The sequence below is a fragment of the Wyeomyia smithii genome, chromosome 2 (genome assembly GCF_029784165.1).
Source record: "Wyeomyia smithii strain HCP4-BCI-WySm-NY-G18 chromosome 2, ASM2978416v1, whole genome shotgun sequence".
In the NCBI taxonomy this organism is placed as follows: domain Eukaryota; kingdom Metazoa; phylum Arthropoda; class Insecta; order Diptera; family Culicidae; genus Wyeomyia; species Wyeomyia smithii.
In genome coordinates this window covers 104,750,431-104,770,158 of record NC_073695.1, presented here as the reverse complement: position 1 = coordinate 104,770,158, position 19,728 = coordinate 104,750,431, and the positions used below count along the sequence as shown (strand labels likewise).

General features: G+C 36.0%; 1 protein-coding gene across 1 annotated transcript in view; it reads left to right on the top strand.

Moving 5' to 3' along the window:
* Positions 1 to 19,728, top strand: part of LOC129725257 (phosphatase and actin regulator 4) — a 190,817-nt gene that overhangs the window by 150,945 nt on the left and 20,144 nt on the right. The gene's annotated exons all lie outside the window — the stretch shown is intronic.

Sequence of the window (19,728 nt, the reverse complement as noted above, 5' to 3'; positions counted from 1 at the left end):
CTTAAGACCAGCTGAAAGGTTTTATCATCAATACCTTCCCGAAATAGCATTTTTAAATAGCTTCTCAAAAATGAGTCGTGTTTTCAAAAAAATTCAACCAATAACACAAAATGACATCTTTTTCCCATGGAAACATCTATGCAAAATTTCCGCCAATTAAAAAAAAGTAGACAATATAGACACCTCATCCAGTGCGGTAGATGCACCGCCGCCCTCATCAGACGATGAAATGAAAGGTGTATGATGACTATCAGCTGGTAACAATAAGGTGAGAAGAAAATCGGATATACTAACGAAAGCGTGATTTAGAAGTTTGCCATTCATATTGACAAAGCTGTTGACCTGCTGCAAATAGTAGTGCGGTTTTGATCCTGTTTGGCCGACATGCTGGACGGGATTTAAGCGTCGAATCGTTTTTGCAGTTTTGAAAGGACGCTATCGGCATTCGGAGGTCAATCTGAAATTGCATGGCTACTGCATAAAAGGAGTTCAGAGGTCGAATCCGGGAAAATATGAAAGTCCACAGTGTAGGAGGGTTGCGAATTTTTACCTTCAGTGATAGATACTCAGCTGAAACTGAAAACTACGAATATCAGTTTCAACACGAACGAGCTGAAAATGGAAATCATTTACAGCTCCAAACAGTTGACAGTGATAATTCTGACGCTGTATTACTTTAGCGATGTTTATGCGGCTGATGATGTTAATGGTTATCTACTTCATCGACTTCATGCAATGGATTGGCTCAGATCAAATAACTTCGATAATTATTAAAACATGTCATTTATTTCACTGACATAATTTTCGCTGACAATTGATACGAGTGACACTCAATATCAGATGAAAAAGAGTAAGAATGAAATTGCTGCTGTATCATTTTCATTTCGCAGTCGTGTCGTGCTGTTGATACCAAAAAAAAATCTGAAAAATAGGAATCGATTGATGCATAATCCATGAACATATGTGTCGGTTTTTGCATAGCTAAAAGAGGATTAAACCTTACATATAAAACGTCCCGTGGGATGCGAGAGGAATCTAAATTCGTACCCTTACGAACAGACGTAGTCCTACACAAAAACTGCTTGATATCGATTTCAACGAGAGCAAGCGTGTCTGAAATTTCTCGCCTAGCAAATTTAATGTTTTCACAAATCGTTCTGTCAGATAGCCACGGAAGAGTGCAAGTTCAAGCGTTTTTTGCTCGTAAATTTCACCCGTACTTGAAGTATTCCACTTCTAGAGCTCGAATTCACACGATATTCCCCGCATAAACAGTGATGATGGCACGAAATGCTACTCATTCGACTTAATTTTGCAGGGGGGTCACGTTATCATAATCTTCGTACGATGCTCCGTATATAAACACAGGGTGGCAACTCATGGAGTTTACATCACACGTCCTATAACTACTATCGATATAAAGCATTCATTATGGATGGAAATATTTGCACCGAAACTAACATATAACAGTTGTGTATGCTCTGAATATTGCACCCTGTGTCACGCTCATTAATCACTTCATCGTAAATTAATTCCAAAAGATTTTGAAACCAAAGTAAGAAAATTTGCACCATTGGGGGTGACATTCCAGCGGTGGGAGCCGGCGCTGAGTACGGCCAACGAGCTGGGGATGAATATCACTTGTGTCGATCTTCCTTGAACTAGATATTAAAATATCCTATGGCACTGCCATGGCGCTGCTAGCAGCAGCCGAGCTCAAAAGTGCTTTGGCGTTTTGTTATTTTTACCTCCGGAAGGAGAGATGTTTTGGATCGTGCTTCACCATTCAAACCGGATTATGAGAAGCGGGGTGCCCTTTTCATGTCGTTTTATGGCGGCACAGTCGTGCTTGTTTTGAGTGATTCATTGAAAAACCGCACTCTGTTTTTTTTAGTTCTGAGTAAATCTCTCGAGTATAAATTCAACCAAAAAATTTATTTGTTTGCGGTTATTTAATTGTCATACGCATGTCAGTAGCATGATAATAATTCATCCATGTCCATAATAATCAAACCGCGCAAACCAGGATAATCTGTTGAATAAGAATTCCAGGCTATTTTAGATAGGTCGCGAATTCCACTTTAATATAAGCAAAACGGGGTTTAGGAATACCAAAATTTGAGGAATTGTAGACTAAACAAAAAATGAATGAACTTATTCAATGTGGATTTCTGAAAACAATTTTGATATCTAAACATTTTTATGACATTACATGTTTTCAAAATAATGTCGGTTTATTTAAATGATTCTGTGCAATATATATACATATATATTATAACCATTGCAAATAGTTCTTTGTCTGCTTTAATTCATGAGTGATTTCGTATGTTTCTAACATTATTTTATGCATCGAAATTGATAAGTAAATATACCTGTCAGTTGAATGTCAACATTTCAGCGCTAATTGGTAAAGTGGTATTGTCAATAGCATTTTGTAGAACACGTCCATCATCCCAAACCACAGTCGCTCACGCGTGTACTAAAAATGATTCGCGAAATGGGTGTGTTCGCCAGGCACACAAGTTACTAACCGCTTTGTTTGATTTCGCGAACATTAGATATTTTCGATCTCTTTTTTTTGGTTCAAACAAATCGCTCATGTTATTTTATTTTCCTTTTTTTCTTTTCAACGAGTAAAAGAACAAATGTATGTTAGTGCACATAATTGTTCTATTTGGTTAGCTAATTAATAGTTACGTGCATTTTGTCAAGTGATATAGTTTAATTTGACGACACAAAACAAAATGTGTTGCGCACTAAATTCAAAGCCTTGGCATCCAGATTTTTCATTTTTTTGAGTAGACATCTCTCTGGTTAAATAGATAAACCAGCTGATTATTAGTATACAGAAAACATTCAGAATTATGATTCTGCTGTAATATCTATCGTTTTATGGAGAGATGTCTGCTATTTTGAAAGCGCCAATTCATGATTTTCTCAACTTGATTTTGGTGGATTTATTTCCTCATTCAAATATTCGGTTATGTACGCGCGTGGAGGTTTATGCATCACACGAGCGGGTTTCAAATAATGCACATTGGTATTTCTTAACGGTTAGTCCGGTCGAAATTTTTTTACAGTCTATTCCAATCCCTACATTACCCACCTATTTCATACGTGTATGAAACTCAGCGGATCTATAATCATATTTGAGATTATTATTGATACCCTCGTAGTAGTTTATCAAAAAACTACACATAGATTAAAGTGACAAGAATCAGAAAACGGTTACGGAAAAACTAGAAGACTAGCTTTAAATTTAATTACTTACTTTTAAAAATGTACACTAAAACTTTGTTTCATTAAAATATTATATCATTTAAAACATGAAGATTATCAATTCATTCAATCAGTTCAATCACAGCAAAATATTTCCGGAACACTCAACTTTCAAGAACTCTGGCCAATAGCGCTGTAAAAAAACCCTGTGCGATAACCCAGCGAAAGTGTGGAAGCTCACATATACGAAAAAATAAGAAAAATTATTCACAAAATATAAAACTTTTCAATACTTTCTAATTGCGTTGCCTCAAAATAGAGTTTCGTTTGGTGTTTATATTCTATAACTGTGGCTGAAAACTGACAACTTTTTATTTAGCACCAAAACGAGCTGAATTGGACTCACAAAACTTTGTTACGTATGTAACGTCACGAACATAAAACACGTTTGAGGGTTATTATCTTGACATTATCTTTTTTTTTGTAAACAAAATTAGTTTCTCTCAGTCATTTTCATGAAAAGCCGTTGAATGTGTAACAATTTTAAACTTATTCGATTTTCGATTTCGAGTCGATAAATCATTATTGCTTTAGCAATGAGTTTGAGTCTCATGCATATAATTGAGACACGAGTATTCAAATCTTTTTTGTGTCCATTACCATTTAAAACAGGCATATTCAATCTCAAAACAAACAAAACTTGTGGTCAAGATGCGAATTTCTGCTATATATTTCGAGTTATACGCAATTGGTGCTAAATATTTCATGTATATCTTAACATCACTCAACATGAAATCAATGGTTTTCTTGGTGTCCGGTGAACCTCATCATTATTTAAGTAATCCTGATACTATTGATATGTGGTTATGTTTTGAAAGGTACATTCGCTATTAGGCAGATCTACGGTAGGTTTTATATTTTTTAATTGTTAGAGGTTTTTTAGTTTCATTTTTGTTACGTCAAAAACATTACTCAGTCAGTTCTATGTTTGCTAAATCTTCATTTCCAAAACTGCCCATGTTAGCAACAGTTAGGAGGAGCACATAAATATATCCTAATTGCCATACAAATATTAAGAAACAGTCAGAACATAAATAATAGTCGATTTAGTGGTATGTGCTACGTATCGGATGTGTACACCGAAGTTTGTTGTACGTTTAAAGGACCATTAACGATACCGTTTTGGTTCCGAGTATTTGCGGTTGATTTGTGAAGTGCGTGATTAATTGTTAATTTGATATTGCTAATTAACCCCTCTCAATTCACATATTCATAGAGCAAATGGAAAATGCCTTCGAATATATCAAGCAAAGCCGTGGTGTTACATTTTGATACGGGATGTTTGTTTTCTGTTTGCTTCACACATATTTCGACTCCAACTTACAGTACACATGATAAGCAGCAAATACAAATGCGAGTTGGTATGCGAAAAGTTGTATGAGAAAATAAGAAATAATCATCATTAAACTTAAAAATATGCATTTTTCTATGCATGTTTAACCCCCTGAGGATAATACAAAAGTTGCTTTTGTATTCAAATATAAATCAATACATTAAGAAAGTCTTAACTGCGTCACATAAAACAATACCATATACCTAGTGAAAAATAAAAACAGGTCCTTTCCTACCAAAAGACAAATGATTGCAATGTCACGGAGACACATGTCCTCTCTTTCTCGCATTCCACTCTGACACTTGCTAGGTGCACATCCATTCAGCTGCGCCCAATTTATTACAGTTGACTGCGTAACGTAACGTATAAGGAACAACGGGAAGTGCATGCCTTGATCTTGAACGCGTCTTTGCAATTTTACGACCGGGCGGATATGTATTTCATACTTGTTTCAAAGAGTTGTCTTCCTCTACTACGAAAATTGAACCACTGCCAAATAGAAGATGAATATAAATTTCAATTTTATCACTGTTCGTCGACAGTGTGTATTACTTTCTACTTGTATGCTTCTTTGAGTAGAAAATACTTCGTAATTTTTTGTTGATGCTTTTTTTAATTTAAGTACTATGTAACCAAAGTCGCACTTGATAGTATCTTTTTAAGCGGACTAAATGGTGTCAGAATCGTAACAATATGCACCAAACCAGACAGACTTTATTGATTAAACACCTGGCGTCTACTTTACCGCCTTACTACTAATCACCAAGCGTCCTCAGCATAGTCGCGAAAAGAAATTTGTTCGTGTAAAACCACAACTACCAGCCATATACTGACAAAATATTACCATTTATTTATCAGCAATCGCTAACTTACGTTAGTCATGTGCCAGACATACAAAAACATAAAGACTCAGTGTCGCCCCATAATCCAGTAGGCGTCAATGTTGGCGCCGTCGTCATCATGAACATGAACTTAAAGAGCTATGCTGAAGACAAACCCCAAAAAATCACGCACAGCCATTGGCACCATATTAGAAAATTATTGCGACATAGTAAGTTATCATTTCATGGGCACAAAAAACGTCGTAAACATAGAGTGTAGCACGCACAGAACGTAAAGATGACTCCATTCAGTCGTATCAAATGGAATGTCTGCCTCGCCAAGGTCATCAATGAGCGGAAAATGAATTGTTGGACGGTAATCCCGCTGGGAGATTGATGATACCCGAATGGATCACAACACAGACAAACGGTTGCAAATTTTGGCAATATATTTTTCATTGGGCAAATTTGAAATTGAAAACATCAACACGAAAATGATTTTCCGGTAAAAGCCAGCCGTATTTATGCCGCCAGCAAATGCTGTTTATTGACCAAAAACCTGGCGTCTGCTTTACGACCCAGTCAATAATCACCATGCGTCCTCGGAGTCATCGCGTCACCACTACGGCGTAGAATTCTGAACGATGACGCCGCGATGATCATAAGTGCGCGGGACCGCAAGTAAATAATCACTCGCCGATTCACAGATCTTTTATTTTTATTTCGTCTGCCCGTTCACCCCATGATTTCCCCTAAATTTTACGAGCCAAAAATAAAATAAAGCAAACGAGCAGTAATTAAAATTGTGAATACTTGCGCGAATGCCCCTTTTGGGCTGGCACATGTTTGGTGATAAAACAAAGGCCGACTTGAGGGAAAAGTAAGCAAACTTAACGTGTGGTACGTGCTGCGATCAAATTCTCAACGACGAGGGCATGTTTCATTTTTAAATATTTTTTTCCCAAATGCCAAACTAATCAGAATTGGAATATGGTCGTCATGTTGATTTACAAAACTTCAATAAAATTATTTAAAAATGACCTACATATGATTCAAAGTTTCGATTCTTTAAATGTTTTGAATATTTAGAAACATTAAAGAAATCAAATAATTTAAAACACGTTAGTTTAATAAAACTAAATTGCCTGTCACAAAACTACATGCTATATGTACAGAGTATATAAACAACTACTTAGCGGTGATCTTACAAAACTTCACGAAGAGTAATCAATATCCGCTTTAAAAAAATACAAATTTTGGTGTACATACTAAAAATGTCAAATATTGCATTTCGACCTTTAAACTGACCACTAACATATTCGAACAAGGTTCAAACATTATAGGCCAGTTTCAACGTTTTTTTTTTTTTCAATTAAATTAAGGGGTTATATACCTTTTTGATCGAGAAAAATGAGGGGAGCTTGAATTTATTTTTAAGTGCATAGCACCATTTTTATTGCATCAAAGTGGTATTTTTCTGAACGTACAATTTATCAACAAGAAAAAAATACGTTCGATGTTAAGATATACCAATTATTACAGGAGTAATGGTCGTTTCCCCGAAATGATGATCCTGATAGAGACTCAGCGGGTCAACTGAATTCAAAAAGCTCATATTATTTCGTTAGTTCAGAATTGTGCCGTGTCCTTGAACGATCGCTTTTATGAGTATTTTTTTTTAGTGCAAACGGGAAAGCTTTTCCCATAAAATGTACGTTTTTAGCGCTCAAAATTGCATTAATTTTTTTGTTGCGGCAAAATGTAACGGTATGTTTTAGAAAGCGATCGTTCAAGGACCGGCGAATTTAACCCTTAAATGCGCAATGTTGTTTTAAAACAACACTACTAAAACATTTTGAAATACACGTATTTTAGTATTTTTTAGAATTATAATTCATTAGAACAGCTCTCTAGACTCTACCGAAGAAAACTTAACAGCTGGAAGTACTGTATTTGAATGTTTTGTTTTTATTTTTAGTGTCAAAATCTCGGAAACGAAAAAAACATGGCGAGATTCCCGACTGGTGCTTACTGTCTTTGAAAATAAATTTTAAAATATGGTTAGTGGTTAGTGAAAATGTCTGAATTATCAGAAATTATACTAAAAAAAGGTCAATTATGAAGTTACTGTTAACAAAAGTAATTGTTTAGACTTTATTCTGCGATAAATTCACAGTGTTTTTATTTTAACTTTTTTATGCATATTGATTAGTTTTAGAGCAGTTAACCTGTTCTACAAAGATTTTATGTTTTTGAATGATTTTTTAACATCGTGCGCATTTAAGGGTTAATGACGAAAATTAAAAAAAAGATGAAGGAAATCAGTTCAGTAGTTTTTCCGCAATCAGAATCACGGTAAAGTCATTTTTCGAAGAACACTATTACGAGATAATCGCGTGTAAAGTTTCAAGTTTAGCTTGTGCGGCCGTGGCGAGGCGCGCTGCAAATCGCTCTAACTTTCTCCCTATTGCTTAGATCTTTATGAAAATTTGTGAAAATGTTTTCAAGATGTTGTATTTGAAGATAATGCAATAAATTTTTTTTCGGTTTTTTGAAAACTAGAAAGGTATATAACCTGAAGACCTAAAGGTGTTGAAAAACAGGAGCAAAATGTTTGTTTACCAATCTATTCTCCCTATGCTGAAGTGGCTTTTTCAGCTCCTCGAAGAAAAAAAAATACATTTCACGAAATCGATCAACGTTATTTATGTATGTTTATTGAGGGCGAAAACAGCAATCATATCCTTGGGTTAGATTTCGATTGGGGTTCGCATTTGATCGATACTAGTTGATATAGTCATAGGGCCCAAACTAAAATCCATATCACTCAAATTACTTTTCCTCTTCTGTCTGAATGTCACACTAGATGTTGTGCGCTGCTCAGATATTGATAAACAACAGTTTATGTAAGTACCTGAACATGCTCTTTGAAATTTCGTGCCTCGCGTGTGGCATTTTTAGCTTGACTCTAAGCCATGGCGGTAACTATATGGGTCATTCCATACGAAGTGACCACGAAAAAGCACAAACTTGGACACGACCATCACAGATTTTGCTCAAAGTTGGGAGAATTATTCATCTACTGTCACTTTGGAAAAATCCCAAATTTGGTGTCGATTGCAATACCCCCCGCTCTGTGGGACCCCCTGTTTATTGCCAAGTCACGCATTTTTTGTTCAAAATCTTTTTTTTCTTTTTCTTACAATTCATAGACGTAAGATGTCCGAAAAATACTGATAGATGATTTTTGAAGAAAATAAACCAAGAAATCCAGAAAGATATGAGTTTTGACCGGAAGTGTTGCCAGATAAATTATTTTTGTATTTGAAAACTAAATTTACATTTTTCGGCAAATGCAACCAATTTGATTTCAAATTTGATAATTTCATCGTATTCCTTGGAAAATTTCACATAAGAAACAACTATCATCCCGAGGTAATATGAGCCAATTTCGAGATATGACATTTTTACGAAAAAAGTTGCAAACTTCGTAATTAATTTTTTCACAATTTATATACGTAAGACACCCGAAAAATAGTGATAAGTGAATTTTAAAGAAAATAAGCCAAGGAATCCAGAAAAAATATTGTTTTTGACCGAAAGTGTTGCCAGATAGATTATTTTTGTATTTTAAAACTAAATTTGCATTTTTCGGCAAATGCAGCTAATTTTATTTTAAATTTGATGAATTCATCGTATTTCTTGAAAAATTTTACGTAAGAAACACTTATTACCCCGTGGTAATATGAGCCAATCTCGAGATATAGTATTTTTACGAAAATAGTTCTGAATTTCGTAATTAATTTTGCGTGAAAATGTTATATCTCAAGATTGGCTCATATTAACAAGGAGTGGTAAGTGCTTCTTACGTATAATTTTCCGAAAAACACGATGAAACCATCAAATTTAAAATAGGATTAGCTGCATTGGTCGAAAAATGCAAATTTAATTTTAAAATACAAAAATGATCTATCTGGCAACACTTCCGGTCAAAAACAATATTTTTCTGGATTCTTTGGTTTATTTTCTTCAAAATTCACCTATGACTTTTTTCGGGTGTCTTGCGTCTATAAATTGTAAAATAAAATAATTACGAAGTTAACAACTTTTTTCGTAAAAATGTTATATCTCGAGATTGGCTCATATTACCTCGGGATAATAGTTGTTTCTTATGTGAAATTTTCCAAGGAACACGATAAAAAATTATCAAATTTGAAATAAAAATGGCTGCATTTGCCGAAAAATGTAAATTTAGTTTTCAAATACAAGAATAATTTATCTGGCAACACTTCCGGTCAAAACTTATATTTTTTCTGGATTCCTTGGTTTAAAAAAAGCAAAGCCTTGGTGCTACATTCCGTCTCGGAATTTGTCCTTCTGTTTTTTTATACCCAGACTTCGCAGCCGACTGTTTAGTGTACAGGACAATTGCGGGGCTAGCGCTACGATCCTACTGACACTAACAGTTTCTCCCAGACCGAGACTCGAACCTACGACGACTGGCTTGTTAGGCCAGCATCGTACCTTGAGACCATCTGGGATTCCTTGGTTTATTTTCTTCAAAAATCATCTATCAGAATCATTCGGATATCTCACGTCTATGAATTGTAAGAAAAAGAAAAAAAGAGCTTTTTGACAAAAATTGCGCGGCTTTGCAATAAAGAGCGGGGTCCTAGAGAGCGGTGGGTATTCTAATTGACACCAACATTGGGATTTTTCCAAAGAGACAGCAGATGAATAATTTCCCCAACTTTGAACAAAATCTGTGATGGTCGTGTCCAAAAAGCATGTACACTTCGTATGGAATGACCCATATGTATGTCCGATACTGATTTTATTCCGCGTGAGACTTATGGAAACTCATCTAAAGCAAATTATCGGGCAATATCAAGCATCGGAAAAAGTCTCCAGAAGGTTTTAAAATACGGTAGCAACGTTATGACCTTCGATTGCGCCAACGGTGTCACGAAATCATCTGCTGTAGGCTTCTTGACGGTTTAAACGCGAAGGAATGGATCGTTAATTTTGATGGATTGAAACCGATAACGACAGCCGGAACGATAACGACAACGGCGTTCGGCTTCAGTAACCAAATCAAATACCCAGGTGCTCTTCGCTCTACCGCTCTACAGAATCGGATCGTGTGTGGAAAATCAATCGAAATCGAACCATTTGTCTTCTTTCAAGTCGGGCAAGCCTGCAACAAATGACAGTCCCGTGGGTACAGGAAGTCCTCGCGCGTAGACTGGCATATCATTCAACAGTAAGTCCATTCCACACCGTCGGTCGCGTAATAGTCCTGGATAGGAAAATGAAAATGACAGAACGTTTCAGTCGTATTACCTGACATTGAATTCCACTGGGTGAACTCGGGGAGAAAAAAATTACAACGTTGCAATATACTCAACAGTACCGCGTGACACATGGATTGGATGTCTCCGATAAATCAAATTTTGATGAAACGTGCAAATAAGGTGCGATAATCGGCAACTGGGGAAGCAGTGAATGGAGGAAAAGCAAATGTCCTGTACGGACTTGTGCATGTTGATGGTATTCAATGTAGAGTAAGCTTGCGTGTCGCAATAAAAAATGACTGCCAGATCGTGACAAGCAATGTTTTTTAGTATACGCCACGAAAAAAGGTTCAGCTCAGATTTTCATTCCATCCGAAAACATTGACAGGCAACAAATTGCTAGGAGCTATGAATCATCACACTGGTTGACACGAATCTTCACGCCAAATCAAATACATGATAAACGAATCGGTTAGAAGTTGTGAAATATACTGTGCAGGTTAACAATCTGATTATAGAACTATATATATTTTTATCAACATGAGTTCATTGCGAGCCAAATGCAAATAAAACTCCTTTCTTGAAAAGGTTTTTTGACACTAGCATCGCCCGTAACTTTCTCTTCATTCGGGGGGTAAGGCTTTCTGAATGAGTTTCTTTCTCTCGACAAAACAAAACTGTTACCTTCACGTACTACGTCAAGAAGGACACAGATTTGTATTTATTTAATAAACTTACGATCTTCCGCCAAAATGACCCAGAGAATGGAAAAGCGACAAAGGCTACCGTTTGATTATTTTGGTAAGCATTAAAAAATTTATTTTATTTTCTTCCATAAAACGTTCTCAACTAATGTACCTACTATTAGCGTTTCTCACGACACAGAACACTTATTTTTTTGGATTTCTACTTTGATTCAAAGGCAGCGAACAAACGAATTAAAATCTGTAGTAGTTTTTTGACACAAACCAGATTGATCTAATTTCCATGCGTGTTTAACACAACTTGATTTTTTCTCCTACAAACAGTAAATTCAAAACAAGACCAAACTACAATGTTAGGATATAATCTATTGTTTCTAAAAAAACATAGCTCTACAATCACTTGAAAGCTCAAATAAAACCATGATGTTTGTGTAATTGTTATCGTACACAATTTACTTTTCATTCAGTTTCCATCCATAACCACCGGTACGTTCTGAGCTATGACAGGCTCGCTATTGGCTGTTTCGGTTACTGAGATGGGCAAATGGTGCATGAGCCGTTGATTCGCATCCTGAAACCGAAGTTTACCGAAACATCAAGATTTTTGTGTATATGATTTCGGTCTGTATCAATGTATTGTACAGATCTTGTGTTATACAATTCACACGATTTCTGTGCGAAATCAGAGCAATTGTTGTGCGAATCGAGAAGATTGTGGTTGATCATGGTTTAAACTTTTGCGTGTAGTTTCGAAGTGAATATTATATGTTCTGCTAAACTAAATTTCAATTTGAAAGTTGGAAGTTTTTCTCCTAGAAAGGTCACATCACTTGCAAAACCGAAAGTATAAAAGTGCTCCAAAGGGCCGAATAGCATATATCACTCGACTCAGTTCGACGAGCTGAGCATTTTCTGTATGTATGTGTGTGTATGTGTGTGTGTATGTGCAGATTTTTATTCTCACTCACTTTTCTCAGAGATGACTGGACCGATTTTCATGAAATTAATTGCAAATGAAAGGTCTAGTTGCCCCATAAGACCCTATCAAATTTCATTATAATCGGATCTTTAGTTTAGAGGTTATGTATCAAAACGTAAAAATCATGAAACATCATTATCTCGAAAACTACACAACCGATTTGAACAAAATTGGTTTCAAATGAACGGGCAACCTGAAAAACCCGTAACTTTTAAATTTCATAAAGATTGGACATATGGTTCAAAAGTTATGAAAAGAAACGTGTTCTGAAGACTGTTCAATCTCACTCATGTTTCTCAGAGATGGCTGGACCGATCTTCATAAAATCAGTGACAAATGGAAGGTCTAGTTGCCCCATGAGACCCTATTGATTTGTTTTGCAATCGGACTGTTACTTTGCCTGTTATGTTCAAAAATGTGAAATTCAGCTATGAAAAGGAACATATTCCGAAGACTACCTAAACTCGGCCATTTTTGGCTGTTTTTTCTGCCAAAAATGGCCGATTTCCGTCTAACATGAGTATCTCCGGTTCTAGAATGATACACAGCAGCTGAAATCGACCACAGACCCAATTTTGGATTCTAGGTTGGCGACCTCCGGTTCTTGGGAAACAGCCGAAAATGATCGAATAACACCCAATATGGGTGTTTCTCCAACCAGAAACCAGAAGTTGCCATCCTGCAACTCATGATGGTGTCTGAGGTCAATTTTTAGCTTCTTACAACATTGTGGCTCCGGAGATATTCATGTTGGGTGGTATTTGGTCACTTTGGGCTGTTTTTCAGAAACCGAAAGTCGTGATTTTGGACTTTAAAATTGCCTGTGAAATCAATTTCTATCATCTGGGAGTTATTCTGGTTCCGAAAACATTCATATTGCATGCTATTTGGTCATTTCCGGATGTTTGCCAGACATCGGAAGCCACCATCTTAAAATTTAAGATTGTGTCTGTGATCAATTTTAAGCTTCTGTCCATCTTTCTGATTCCGGAGATACTCATATTTAATGGGAATCGTCCATTTCAGGCCGTTTTCCAGAAACTGGAAGTTGCCATCTTACAATTCAAAATGTCGTCTGAAGTCGGTTTGTGGCTTTTCGGAAATACCCAAATTGGGTGATTTTTGGTCGTTTGCCGCTGTTTTTCCGAAACCGGAAGTTGCCATTTTGGATTACATAATGGCATTTGGAGACAATTTCTGGATTGAACGTCATACTGGTTAAAGAAACACTCATATTGGGTGGTATTTGGTCATTTTCAACTGTTTTTCAGAAAAAAATGTTGCCCGAGGTCGATTATGGAACATATTTGCTACCACTAAAACATTCACCTGCCAAATATGGTTCCATTTAGTTGATTAGTTCGCGAGATGTGCAGAAATTTGTGCACCACTATGGACAGATTTGTATTTTCTTGATTGGTTATTGAGCTGTGCGAAATTTGCGTTTCATTTGTATGGGACCCCTCACTTATAGAAGAAGGAGGGGTGTCAAACCATTATGCACATATTTGTTACTTCTAAAAACATTTACCTGCCAAATTTGGTTTCATTAAGTTGGGTAACTCTCGAGATGTGCAGCATTTTGTGTTTCATTTGTATGCAACCTCTCCCTTCCAGAAAATGGAGGGGTATTAAACCATTATGCACATATTTGTTACCTCCAAAAACATTCACATGCTAAATTTGGTTCCATTTTCTCGGTAAGTTTTCGAGATATGCAGAAATTTGTGTTTTACTTGTATGGCACCCGCCCTTCAAAAACAAGGAGGGGTGTCAAAACATTATGGACATATTTTTAACCACTTAAAAAATTTACCTGCCAAATTTGGTTCCATTTAGTTGATTAGTTCTCGAGATGTGCAGAAATTTGTGTTTCATTTGTATGGAACCCCTCCCTTCCAGAAGAGGGAGGGGCGTCCAACTATTATGGACATATTTTTTACCCCTTAAAACACCCACATGCCAAATTCGGTTTCACTTGCTTGGTTTGTTCTTGAGTTGTGCAGAAATTCATGTTTCATTTGTATGGGACTCCTTCCTTCCAGAAGAGGGAGGGGTCTCAAACTATCATAAGAACCTTTATCGGCACCAAAAACCCCTACATACAAATTTTCACGTCGATCGGTTCGGTAGTTTTCAAGCCTATATGGATCAAACAGACAGACAGACCGGACTGCATTTTTATATGTATAGATTACAGCATCAATTTTTTAGGACCTAAAGAGTGAATATACATTTACTGAATTGAAGCGTTCATGTAAATCTATTTTTCAAATAATAAGTTTAAATGAGAAAGGCTGGGTCTGACCGCTAGGTGGATTAATTTAGGTTTTTTTGATGCATTTCATACAATAAAATGCAGCTGCATTCGATTTTCTTGTTAACTGTAATGAAGTTGAATTATTTCTTAATGTCGTCTCGTCATCAACATATATACTGTTCCTTACGACTGACGACTTCCAAATATAAATTATTTCAAGCAGTTTCAAATGTATTCTGTACCGCTAGTTCAGATTTGAAAACAGTCATCCCATATCATGCTAAGTTTGAAGAGTAGAGCATCCTAAATGTCGTTCATCTTGGTTTGAATTCTGTTTATTATGGCATCACTGAAAATTAATGGGCCGCAAGATCAACATTTTCAACATTAGAGATGAATTGACTCGAGCCACAGAACGTAGCTAATACATGCATTATTTTACCACTGATTGATGATCTCTAATTATGACAAACGTTAGAAGCGAATCAAGGTCACCTGCAAGGTTGAAAATTGGTGCAGCTGATCACTTCGTTCCAGGTGCCTGAGGCGTTCAAAGTGAGTCAGCATTTTTCGCGAAACAAGCATTGTCTTATAAGCTTATCCTGCGTGAAAATGTTTGCTGAAAATCAAAAATATTATCAATTGCCAAACCATTTGCAAAAAGGAACAAATAACACATAAATATCCCTCCGCTAGTGCTGTTAGAACCAATTTAGAATCTTACAAACCACACACAGCGACACACACACAGAAATTTACTGAGTTTCCGAAACCGTGTTGTTTGGTTTACTCACTTTAAGAGTAAAATAATTGTTTTTGTGACGAAAGCAAGCAGCAAAATAATTTTATAACCACTCCGTTTCCTCAATGAATGTTTCGCGTCTGACGCTGCCCAGATATTTGTATTCTCGGTGTTAGGCGTCGTACACAAATTACGTAATGCTAAAACCCGGATTTTAGACCCCTTTCTCCCTATGTAACAATGAGGAACGTTCAGTATGACCCCCCCCCGCCTTCCAAAATTTCGATTTCGAAGGAAAATCGCAGTTACGTAACTGTTTCAACTACACCCCCCCCCCCCTTCGTCATGCGTTACGTAATTTGTGTACGACGCCTTATATTTCGTCTATAGATTCCATTTGGGATTTGTCTTCTCCTGTGAACGAAGCTAGCAAGCATCTTTCATTCAGCTTACACTGCTTCGTTCATCCATCTGCTATGATATAATTTTACAATAACAAAGAGTGCAAAACGGAATTGATTGTGCGATTTAATCATTCTTACAGTTAACACGGGGTATTTAGTACTGGTCAAATCTGGTCAAACTTTCTCACATTGAATTGAATCATTGAAAAACAAAGACTAGAAAAAGATGAGATTCCATTTTTCCGTATAATAACCATCGTATTATCAGTATTTGTTTTCATTTCTCTGGAGGATGAATCAAATAAACTACCTGCAAGCAAACTACGCGCATATTTGATATTATGAATAGTAGATCTGTATACAGAATTTTACGTGTAAAAAGTTAATTCAAATTTAATTAGATCTCGATGGTGTTAACACTAGTCAGGGAAAAGAAATCGCTGATTCTAAATACCAAATAAAAGCAAAATCCTGTTTCAGTATCCGTTAGCGCTGCCTTGTTCGCAGCATCTTGGCGCACTTCCGTCCCAGTAATCAGCCAGGCCTTTGCCGATTTATTGTTACTTTATTCAATGTTGTCGACGAAACTTCAACACCAAATGTTATCGACATGGAAGGCGTTGGTTTTTTATTATAAAAAAATACAATTTGATTATACTGCTACTAGGCTCCCTTGCATTATATTTTTGATTGAAAATTTTCGTCCAGGATACCTTTGTTTCAAATTCATTGAGTCAACACAACACACTAGAGAAAAAAAGTTTGTGATATGATTGCGAACAAAACATTAACAGTTACGTTACTTTTTCCTGCGAGAGATTTCCGGTGTCTCCTTCAAACACGCAAAATTATACAAACAATTGGTGAAATTTTTAATACAATTTCATCGTAAGCGATTAAAATTCCATTAGGAGTGTGAAAATGCGCAAACTGCCTGCGCGAAATTGAACCCATTTTCGGTCCCTCCCGAATTGAACGCTTTTGTAAAATGAACACCTAGCCATTCTTCGCATGAAAAAAAAATTTTGAACAGAAACAAAAAGAAAAATTTTCTTAGTTATTTATATTTGTGATATTTTTGAGATAAGTTCCATAATCAATGTCTGTGGCTGTATATATTCATTGTAATTCTCATTTAAAAACCTTGAATGTTCAGAAACTAGCAGTTATAACTTTTCATATGTGACTCAACTGTACAATTTTTGTTTTAAACCTGAAGTGTTGTATTAGTGTTATTTTTACTACGACCAAGTTAAGATTTTAAGCTATTTTGTATTTAATACCTACATTTGGTATTGATTTACTCTTCACTACATTCTCGGGATGGCTGTCGCGTTTGGAAGGATCAACCGTTCGCCGTATGCCGTTCTCAGCTGCACAGACTGCGAATTATTTTCTTTTTGCCTCAAACATAGGAGAAAGTCAACACAAACCGACACAAACTGGCGCCAGCTGTTAGGTCGTATGTATTTCTGTTCTAAGTGGGTCTGCTATGCCGTAGATTTATTGGTGAAGAATAAACGAAAGAACAAGGATTTGGTGACATGATTCGAAGTTTGAACGGCAGTGGTTTGTACTTTCTCATTATCAACACTGCGGTTAAAGTTTAAGTGCGACTAGCGGTTGTTTTCCTCAATTTTTATGTACGTAAATATTTTTTGTTTGTCAATCGTTAGTCATATGATAAAATGAAAGCGAAGTTTCCTCTGGACATGTACTGTCCTATTCAAACATGGTGTTAGCTACACAATCTTTGTTTGTAATGCTAAGCGGATATACCGAGTAAACAATGTTTTGTAGCTCTAGGTAACAACAGGTTTTACTTTAAAGTGAACCATCTAGTGATACAAAGTTATTTTTTAATAATTTTTCGTGATTGAGTATTTCGTCCACTTGCGCTAAAAATTTGCACCATCAGAGGTTATTAAATATTTTTTTCGTGTTCAATTAGTTTATTTTAGTAGTTAACCAATGCAATGTAAGCCAACAAAAGCACTTCAAAACATAAAAAAAAAATGTTAGTCTAAATCGGAATAAATGAACAATTTTTAAATTCATATTATTAGCATAATACCATTGTATCATTTATAATAATGTGAATTTTAAAATTAACTATTTAAATTTATCGATTCTGTTGAAAAAAAGGAAGCACATTTTTTTGGATTTTTTGTGTACCATATTTTTGAATTTTTTTTTATTCTCGCTTATTTTCCGTCGGTCTAGTTCCGCCACTGTTGTTGTGCGAATCACCGACGCCCGGGGAGGCGACTCCACCCAGGACCCTAACTTACGACCCGTTAATTAACGGACCGGCGCCAACGGCTTTACTTCCTCATGCGATGGAAGGCGTGATCCTAGAGATTTTTCGCCTCAGAAAATCTCCCGGTGTCGGCTAGGATTAAATCTAGACCAGTTAGGTTGGTTGTGAGTGAATCACGCCACCTCACAACCATCGACACCTATGTCGGCGGTGGGATTCGAACCCAGGCGTCGAGCGTGGTTAGCGGAGACGTTACCAACCACGCTAGGCCCCCGCTGATATTTTCGAATTAACATCATTGAAAAAATAGAACCGTTTTTCGATTTTTTTTTCAGGTATAATTTATTATAAAATACTTATACAGGTCGAACTCGATAATCCGGAGTTTTGAAAAATATTTCACACCAGATAACCGATTTTTTCGGATAATCGAACCGACTAATTAGATTATTTTTTTCATTTTTTTTTTTCATGGAGAACAGTCGTTCGTTGATAAAAGAACAGTCGTTCGTTGATAAAAATAATATTGTACTTGGTAAATACGCCGACATAAAATATAAAAAATGTTCAGCGTCTGATTGTCGATGTTTTCTAAATTTGATTGTGATGAGATGAATCAATTGTGCAGCGCGAATTAACTACGCAGCATTTAGCACAAAAACTGCATCAAATTTAGCATTTTTGGATAGAATCGACAAAAACACAAACGTCACAAATGTAAACGAAATCCGAAATTGAAGAAAAAAATATAACTCCGGATAATCGAACCGTATAATCGAGCCCTGAATAACCGAGCCTTCGAATAATCGTGCCTGCGGACAATCAAATCCGACCTGTTATAGTTTTCATAATAAAATTATAATAAGTTATAAAGCTTATCGTAGCAATAGAGGACTGCAACGATTTTTGTCGAAAGTTGGTAATAATTTAATCTGACATCACTTCTAATGTTTCAACATCATTCAAGCCTATGTAATTACTAAGGTTACTAAGTCTGAAGGAGAAGCCAAAAAGCACTATAACACGGAGCAGGTTGCTTCTCAATAAGTAACACTGCAAAAGGGTAAAAAACAAAATTTGCGAATAGCAAAAACGTCCGGATAATGCCACAAAAGATAAAAAAAACACTACTGGTCGCAGTGGGGTCCATAAAAAAAGCCAATGTGATTGAAGAGCCAAACCAAGGAGGGCACTTCCAAATCATTTTCAGAAGTTTTTTAAGCGCTTTTTCTCTTTGTTTAGGATGACCCAACTCTTGAAGGTCAAAAAATAGTGAATTTTCGTGATTTTTATGCGGATGTTTAGAGTGAAGTGAAGTGTTCGAGTATTTTGGCTATAGATTAAGAAATATGTATTTTGCAACATCCGAAAAAAAATTACGAAAATGTATTATTTTTTACCTTCCATGGTCCCCTTTTAATCGTCAGTTTGTAGAAAGTTCAAAATTTTGTTAATGAGACATCTCATATGTTCAACACAGTTTGCTTGGGTAACTAATCATTAGCTAATGTCATGAGTTTTATTGACTTTTTCTACCGAATTCGTAAAGAGAAGGTTTGACAGTTACTTTTTCAGTGCATTGAAACTTTTACTCTGCAAGCACAATAAACACGGGAAATTTGTTTTCACCTTCCATCGTGTTCAAATTTTAT